This window comes from Bufo gargarizans, chromosome 2, assembly GCF_014858855.1.
Source record: "Bufo gargarizans isolate SCDJY-AF-19 chromosome 2, ASM1485885v1, whole genome shotgun sequence".
In the NCBI taxonomy this organism is placed as follows: domain Eukaryota; kingdom Metazoa; phylum Chordata; class Amphibia; order Anura; family Bufonidae; genus Bufo; species Bufo gargarizans.
This window is the reverse complement of record NC_058081.1, coordinates 376,802,095-376,811,594: the sequence shown is the minus strand read 5'-3', so window position 1 is coordinate 376,811,594 and position 9,500 is coordinate 376,802,095. Positions and strand designations below refer to the sequence as shown.

At 42.5% G+C, this 9,500-nt stretch overlaps 1 pseudogene; it reads right to left on the bottom strand.

The window, feature by feature from the left end:
* Positions 1-2,703: 2,703 nt before the first annotated feature.
* On the bottom strand, positions 2,704-2,880 carry LOC122929764 (annotated as a pseudogene).
* Positions 2,881-9,500: the final 6,620 nt, after the last annotated feature.

Genomic DNA, 9,500 nt, shown 5'->3' with positions numbered 1-9,500 from the left:
TAGTATATGGCCAAAAAATAAACAGACTATTGCTGGTTAAATGCACTTGGTGTGACAGCTTCACCCTGATGTAGGCTTTAGCCAAAAAACAACCACACCATTGAGGGTTAAATGCACTTGGTGACAGGCTCAGCTTGCCCCTGATGTAGTATATGGCCAAAAAAATAAACAGACTATTGCTGGTTAAATGCACTTGGTGTGACAGCTTCACCCTGATGTAGGCTTTAGCCAAAAAACAACCACACCATTGAGGGTTAAATGCACTTGGTCGCAGCAAGGGCTGGCGCACCACAAGACACTAAATGGCCGCCGATCACCCCAGAAAAAAGTGACTGACAAACGGTCTGGGCAGCCTAAAAACAGTGAGCAATTGAGTATCAGCAGCTCAATGATCCACAGCTGCAGATCGATCATTGGATGGAGTCTTTTGGAGGAGTTAATCAGCCTAATCTCGCCCTACTGTCGCAGCTGCAACCTCTCCCTACGCTAATCAGAGCAGAGTGACGGGCGGCGCTATGTGACTCCAGCTTAAATAGAGGCTGGGTCACATGGTGCTCTGGCCAATCACAGCCATGCCAATAGTAGGCATGGCTGTGACGGCCTCTTGGGGCAAGTAGTATGACGCTTGTTGATTGGCTGCTTTGCAGCCTTTCAAAAAGCGCCAAGAAAGCGACGAACACCGAACCCGAACCCGGACTTTTACGAAAATGTCCGGGTTCGGGTCCGTGTCACGGACACCCCAAAATTCGGTACGAACCCGAACTATACAGTTCGGGTTCGCTCATCCCTAGTCAGGAGTAATTCTTGACCATTCCCCTTTACAAAACTGTTTCAGTTCAGCAATATTCTTGGGATGTCTGGTGTGAGTCGCTTTCTTGAGGTCATGCCACAGTATCTCAATCGGGTTGAGGTCAGGACTCTGACTGGGCCACTCCAGAAGGCATATTTTCTTCTGTTTAAGCCATTCTGTTGTTGATTTACTTCTATGCTTTGGGTCGTTGTCCTGTTGCAACACCCATCTTCTGTTGAGCTTCAGCTGGTGGACAGATGGCCTTAAGTTCTCCTGCAAAATGTCTTGATAAACTTGGGAATTCATTTTTCCTTCGATGATAGCAATCCGTCCAGGCCCTGACACAGCAAAGCAGCCCCAAACCATGATGCCCCCACCACCATACTTCACAGTTGGGATGAGGTTTTGATGTTGGTGTGCTGTGCCTCTTTTTCTCCACACATAGTGTTGTGTGTTTCTTCCAAACAACTCAACTTCAGTTTCATCTGTCCACAGAATATTTTGCCAGTACTGCTATGGAACATCCAGGTGCTCTTGTGCAAACTGTAAATGTGCAGCAATGTTTTTTTTTTTTGGACAGAAGTGGCTTCCTCTGTGGTACCCTTCCATGAAATCAATTCTTGTTTAGTGTTTTATGTATCGTAGATTCACTAGCAGGGATGTTAGCAGATGCCAGAGACTTGTGTAAGTCTTTAGCTGACACTCTAGGATTCTTCTTCACCTCATGGAGCAGTCTGCACTGTGCTCTTGTAGTCATTCCATACAGGACGGTCACAAATAGGGATAGTAGCAGCAGTGCTGAACTTTCTCCATTTATAGACAATTTGTCTTACCATGGACTGATGAACAGCAAGGCTTTTGGATATACTTTTATAACCCTTTCCAGCTTTATACAAGTCAACAATTCTTAATCGTAGGTCTTCTGAGAGCACTTTTGTGCGAGGCATCATTCACATCAGGCAATGCTTCTTGTGAAAAGCAAACCCAGAACTGTTGTGTGTTTTTTATAGGGCAGGGCAGCTATAACCAACACCTCCAATCTTATCTCATTGATTGGACTCCAGTTGGCTGACACCTCACTCCAATTAGCTCTTGAGATGTCATTAGTCTAGGGGTTCACATACTTTTTCCTCCTACACTGTGAATGTTTACATGGTGTGTTCAATAAAAACATGGTAAAATGTAATTCTTTGTGTGTTATTAGTTTAAGCAGACTGTGATTGTCTATTGTTGTGACTTAGATGAAGATCAGATCACATTTTATGACCAATTTGTGCAGAAATCCATATCATTCCAAAGGGTTCACATACTTTTTCTTGCAACTGTATATGCAGAGTGTATTTGTGTATATATATATATATATATATATATATATATATATATGTGTGTGTGTGTATATAATATATACATACATACATACCAACCCAGGCGGCCAGGCCCTTCACTGTAGTTAGGCCCTTCACTGTAGTTATTAACCCCTTTCATCAGTCCCCCATTCACTGAAGGGGGGACTGCTGAAAGGGGTTAATAACTACTGTGAAGGGCCCCCACCGGTGGTGATGAGGGCGTGGCTTCATGGGGTGGGGGCGTGGCTTCACATGGGCTTGTGCCCCGGATGTCTTCAGACCCTAGCAGCGCCCCTGCTGATAGGAATAATAATCATACTAGTGAACGTAACAGGGATTAAACTGATAGGAATAGTACTACTTAACACACCACTCATATTGGGATTGCACAGTACATTACACGGCACATGCGCAGTGCCCCAAATTGGAATTAAGAGGACCGACCAAGCAACTTTTTCCATCTCCCGATTCCTAAAATCTATTCCATACACGTCCCCTGATAGGGAACGTAACAGGGATTAAACTGATAGGAATAGTACTACTTAAACACACCACTCATATCTGGTGGCACAGTACATTGCAAGCCGTACGTGCAGTGCCCCAAATTGGAAGGAAGAGGACCGACCAAGCATCTTTTTCCATCTCCCAGTTCCTAAAATCTATTCCATACACTGGCCCCTGATAGGGGACAAAACAGAAATTAAACTGGTAAGAACAGATTTTTTTAATAAAAAAAAAAGAGGACAGCCTCTGCGGAGCTGAGTATTTTTGGGCCGCATTACTGAACGCTCATGCACAATGCTGTAGGCTCATGCGTCCTTTTGTGGAGGTGACAAACCTGGTCAGTCAAACCCAAGGCAACATCATCGACCTCATCCCATATGCGTTTTTTCTGGAGCGTGCCCTGCGAAGAGTGCTGGATCAGGCCATAGATGAGCATGATGAGGAAGAGTTGTGGTCACCATCACCACCAGAAGCAGCCTTGTCATTGTCGATTGCTAAACCTGCGGCAACGCAGAGAGAGGAGTCTGAAGAAGAGGAGTCAGAGGAGGAAGGTGGCTTTGAGGAGGTGTAAGACCAAACACAGCAGGCGTCCCAGGGGGCTTGTTGTCACCTTTCGGGGACCCTTGGTGTTGTACGTGGCTGGGTGGAGGAAGAGACCTTCAATGACATCAGTGAGGACAAGGAACGGGACATGGCTAGCTTGATATCCAACCTTGTGCAAATGGGGAGTTTGCGGTTGAGCAAATGGGCTATTTGCGGTTGTTTGCGGTGTGCTAAACGGGGAGTTTGGTCTGTCACTGTGAAGCGGGCGTAACCCTTACACTACCTGATCGATACAACATCATACCTGATCGTATTCACACACACTGGATGTTTTAAAGCACGTTATTCCAAACAATTTAGGAATGTTAGGTGATTTATGCCCTTTATGAATTAAAACCCGACTGCGTCAACTACGTAATTTTCCATGGGAGTTTTGCCATGGATCCCCCTCCGGCAGGCCAAAGTCCAGGTGTTAGTCCCCTTGAAACAAGCTTTCCATCACTATTGTGGCCAGAAAGAGTTTCTGTGGGTTTTAAAATTCGCCTGCCTATTGAAGTCTATGGCGGTTCACCCGGGGTCGCCCGTTCGCGAACATTTGCGGAAATTCCCGTTCACGAACGGAAAATGTTATGTTTGCGACATCTCTACTGGTTAAACAGGATTTTGAGAAACTATGTAAGACTAGATTCCACAATAATCTAAGCAGGGATTTGAGACTTGCTTTGAATGAACTGAAAAACATGAAAGATGTTGTGATAAAACCAGTTGATAAGGGGGGCAATGTTGTGATCTGGCCAGTGCAGTTATATGAGAAGGAAGCTTTTCGCCAATTGGGAGATAAGTCCTGTTAGCGCAAATTGGAATCTAACCCAATGGCATAATATAAACTAGAATTGGATGGGATACTTAGCAGAGAAAACTAAAGTGGTATCATTAGTGCTAAAATGTCGGAGGGCTTGGTGACGGATTTCCCAGTACTACCCACTTTTTACCTACTTCACAAAGTACATAAAGATCCCAGATTACTACCAGGAAGGCCTATAGTATCCAGCATTGGAGGTATGTGTGAGACAGTCTGCCACTTTGTCGACTTTTATCTACAAAGATGTGATGAGACTTTACCTTCTTTTGTCCGCGACACCACAGATGTCCTCAGAAGACTTAATGGGATACATCTGGATAGTGATATGCTCCTTGCCACGTGCGACGTCGAGTCCCTGTACACGTCTATCTACCACGACCATGGGCTGCGAGCGTTGACATTTTTCCTAGAAACAATGAGTCTTGATAGAGATCTTACTGATCTGATCATGATCTTATTAGAGTTTGCATTGACACACAATGCGTTTACATTCAAAGACCGCTACTTCCTACAGCTCCAGGGAATGTCTATGGGGCGACTTGTGCACCCTCATATGCTAACCTTTTCCTGGGTCTGTGGGAGAGAGAGAGATAATCATGAATTTGGAGGGTCACGATAGGTATATAGATGACGTGTTGTTTATCTGGCAGGGCTCTGCGTCACACTTGGAAGGGTTTCTACACGGCTTGAATGATAACAATTTGAATATCAAGCTTACTTGTAATTACAATGTGGACCATGTGGAGTTTCTGGACCTTGCAATTGTGGTGGAAGACGGTGGCTTTCTGGGTTTTGATATATACAGAAAGCCTACCGCCACCAACTACCTGCTACTCTCTTCCTCCTCTCAGCATCCACAAGTCTCTCAAGCCATACCCATTGGTCAATTCTGTAGAGCTAGGAGGATTTGCTCTAGTGAGGTTAAGTTCCATCGACAAGCAGCGAATCTATCACAGAGGTTCCTGGAGAGGAGTTATAGTAAGAAAGTGATTACAAAATGCTATGTCAAGGCCAAAAACCTCTCTAGGGAGTATTTATTGGGTTAAACTAACTATAAAAAAGGGGGAGACTATGGCTTCTCCAGATTTATTACCAATTTCATTGCCCAATGGAGACAACTGAAAGCTATCCTCCAGAAACACTGGCAGGTCCTCCATACAGATAAGGACTTGAAGAGAGTGATCTCAGAGAGATCACTTGTCACTTGGAAAAGGGCAAAGAACTTGAGGGACATGGTGGCTAGAAGTCACTATGTGGCCCCGATGAGAGGTGGCCTTTTTGGTGACAAAGGCCCACAATGGGGATCTTTCCCATGTGGCGGCTGTACTGCAGGCTGCCATATGGTCAAGACAGACAAATCTGTCAACTCTGGTAAGGATAAAGAAGATAAAATTGTACATCACATCTGCAAAACAGAGGCGGTCATCTACAAACCGGATTCCAAAAAAGTTGGGACACTAAACAAATTGTGAATAAAAACTGAATGCAATGATGTGGAGATGGCAAATGTCAATATTTTATTTGTAATAGAACGTAGATGACAGATCAAATGTTTAATCCGAGTTAATGTATCATTTTAAAGAAAAAATACGTTGATTCAAATTTTCACTGTGTCAACAAATCCCCAAAAAGTTGGGACAAGTAGCAATAAGAGGCTGGAAAAAGTAAATTTGAGCATAACGAAGAGCTGGAAGACCAACTAACACTAATTAGGTCAATTGGCAACATGATTGGGTATAAAAAGAGCTTCTCAGAGTGGCAGTGTCTCTCAGAAGCCAAGATGGGTAGAGGATCACCGATTCCCACAATGTTGCACAGAAAGATAGTGGAGCAATATCAGAAAGGTGTTACCCAGCGAAAAATTGCAAAGACTTTGCATCTATCATCATCAACTGTGCATGACATCATCCGAAGATTCAAGAATCTGGAACAATCTCTGTGCGTAAGGGTCAAGGCCGTAAAACCATACTGGATGCCCATGATCCCCGGGCCTTTAAACGACACTGCACCACAAACAGGAATGCTACTGTAAAGGAAATCACAGAATGGGCTCAGGAATACTTCCAGAAACCATTGTCAGTGAACACAATCCACCGTGCCATCCACCGTTGCCAGCTGAAACTCTACAGTGCAAAAAAGAAGCCATTTCTAAGCAATATCCACAAGCTCAGGCGTTTGCACTGGGCCAGGGATCATTTAAAATGGAGTGTGGCAAAATGGAAGACTGTTCTGTGGTCAGACGAGTCACGATTCAAAGTTATTTTTAGAAATCTGGGACGCCATGTCATCCGGACCAAAGAGAACAAGGACAACCCAAGTTGTTATCAATGCTCAGTTCAGAAACCTGCATCTCTGATGGTATGGGGTTGCATGAGTGCATGTGGCATGGGCAGCTTGCATGTCTGGAAAGGCACCATCAATGCAGAAAAATATATTCAGGTTCTAGAACAACATATGCTCCCATCCAGATGTCATCGCTTTCAGGAAAGACCCTGCATTTTTCAACAAGACAATGCCAGACCACATTCTGCATCAATCACAACATCATGGCTGCGTAGGAGAAGGATCCGGGTACTGAAATGGCCAGTCTGCAGTCCAGATCTTTCACCTATAGAGAACATTTGGCGCATCATAAAGAGGAAGGTGCAACAAAGAAGGCCCAAGACGATTGAACAGTTAGAGGCCTGTATTAGACAAGAATGGGAGAGCATTCCTATTTCTAAACTTGAGAAACTGGTCTGTCTCTTCGGTCCCCAGACGTCTGTTGAGTGTTGTAAGAAGAAGGGGAGATGCCACACAGTGGTGAAAATGGCCTTGTCCCAACTTTTTGGGGATTTGTTGACACCATGAAATTCTGATTCAACATATTTTTATTTTTCCCTTAAAATGGTACATTTTCTCAGTTTAAACTTTTGTTCCGTGATTTATGTTCTATTCTGAATAAAATATTAGAAGTCGGCACCTCCACATCATTGCATTCAGTTTTTATTCACGATTTGTATAGTGTCCCAACTTTTTGGGAATCCGGTTTGTATTACGCAGAATGTCCTGGTGGTTTGATCTATTTAGGGATGACCACGAGGGTGTTCAAGGTTAGAGTACTAGAACATATTCAAGACATCAGGGCAGCAGGTGAGATCACTGAACTTAAAACCGGTGGCAAAACATTTTAGGGAGGCCCACAATTGCAACCCCAGTGGAATTTCTTTTAGAGGGTTAGATCGTGCACGACCGGGGATTAGGGGAGGAGACATAAAAAGAGACTCCTCCAAAAAGAGACTAAATGGATGGTGCTACTTAATAAGGTGACTCCTTTCGGATTGAATGAGGCTCTGAGCTTCAAATCTTTTCTTTAGGTCGTGTTTTATATAGATTCTTAGTGATTTTGATAGTTTTTGTGTGCTTTCTTTTGTAGCCATATGGCTTTAGGACCTTTGAACCACTATCTTTGGCATACCATGAGAGGGATGTACTACGTAGAATAAGAACATAAAGATGAATAATTTCTGCGATACCATACATGGAAATTTCTCGACTATATATGTTTTGTGTTTAATCTTGTTTTTCACATTTTCTGTACTTGTCACTCTTTATGCATTAGATCTTTGGCATGGGTGCCATTGATATGCTCACTAACATTGAGTGTTCACCAATATTTGGCTTTTGTTGCACTGTGCTAGCTTTGGTGTTAGTATTTTTCGAAACCACTTTGACCACAAGCGATTGTTGGTTATTGCACTATGGCACTTTTATTATCATGGTCCTAATCCTTTTTGACACCATTATTATGAATTGTCACCTGAATTTATGTATTATAACATTATTTGTACTTGATTACTTTATTCATTCACCATGTATTTTTTTATCCAATATATGAATTAGTGTTATGATTATTTTTTTATTTTTTTATTTAGTATGTATTGCTTTACCCAATATATGAACTGGTATTATTATTAATTTTATGCAATCTCTGTGAAAAGATGAATGTTATGCACCATGGTGTAATCATGTACCTTAGGTAATCCCTTATGTGTGGTTATCGTTGTCAGTGATTTATCCCTTGCTATTTAGAGACCGCCTGTTATATTCAGGGGGATGCCTTCCCTTCTTTGTTTATATCTGTATTTATTTAAGATTGTGTGGTTCGCATTTCCCCCATATAGGATTCCACATTATAGAGTCCGTGAGCCTGATCCATGGTTATTTACTTGGTTATCTTAGTTACTGATCAGCTGATGCAGCGTTCTGCCGTCGTGCGGTGTGCGCTGTGTCACGTGGGGACGCCGCTACGTATCCTTGGGAGGCGGCTGAAGCATATGGCTTCCGTTCCAGCCTGCCTCCTGATGAGCGCTGTGTCTCCACTGCGGGCTCAGTGTGCATCACCAGGTATGAAGCGCTCAATATTAGGCATCAGCTGTTTTTGATTTTGATTTATATTATCATCATGTGTACCTGGCATCTGTGGGAGCTATAAATAGGGGCCTTTGGCTACATGTTATTCACCTCCCGACAAAGCTGAGGCAAAACACGCATCGAGATTCCTTCCCTGACCTGTGCTGCTTCTTTCACCCTCCATCATGTCTTGCGGTAATACACTGATTTCATCATAACTATTTATTTGGCTGAGTTGTTTCCCTTATATCGTAGGGTTTTGCATTATTATTTCCTGAGGGACATACCTTTCTTACTCCTGCTATTACAATTAGCTTTTGTGGTATTTTTGTCCTCAGCTATTGCCTCTAATAGAGCGATAGATTTCTCCTTCCTCCTCCCCCTTGTTTTGGGATTGTTACAGTATATGCTTAGAGGACATCTGCATGTTATATACTGGGCCTTATATCCATACTTTTGGTTGTTATTTCCATGATTGGATTATGTATGTATCTGTGCTTGACATGTTCTACAACTTTTGGTGGGTGCTAGTGGCATTGGCCAGTTGATTCTGGCACATGCCTTACTGCTGGTTTTCCTTGTTATTTTTATTTATATTTGATATGCTATGTATTTATTGGAATATAATACAATAAATTATATATTTTGGATATTTTTGGGCATTCAATATCATTGTTTGTTAACAACATTGTAGGTATATATTGGTCTCTAATTTGTGCCCATACTCATTGTGTTAAAATTTGACGTTTGTTTTTGGTTTTACTTACTGTAGTCTGTTCGTTCCTGCCTGCTAGGGAGAAGGGAGGACGCCATTATAGGTGAGTATAACGTTTTCTATTATTTTTTATGTTGGTCAACAATAAAAAATATATAAGCGGCTCCTATGTACTTATACATAGGAGCTGTAGTACATAGGTCATGTTAGGAGTAGTAGTCCTGTTGAATACTACTCCTAGAATCCACTATGCACTTGTACCACCTGCGGTAGTTTATTTATTTATATTTTTTGGTTTATCTCAGAATTATGATTTGTATGTTCGTAAATTTTTCTTTATTTTGCATT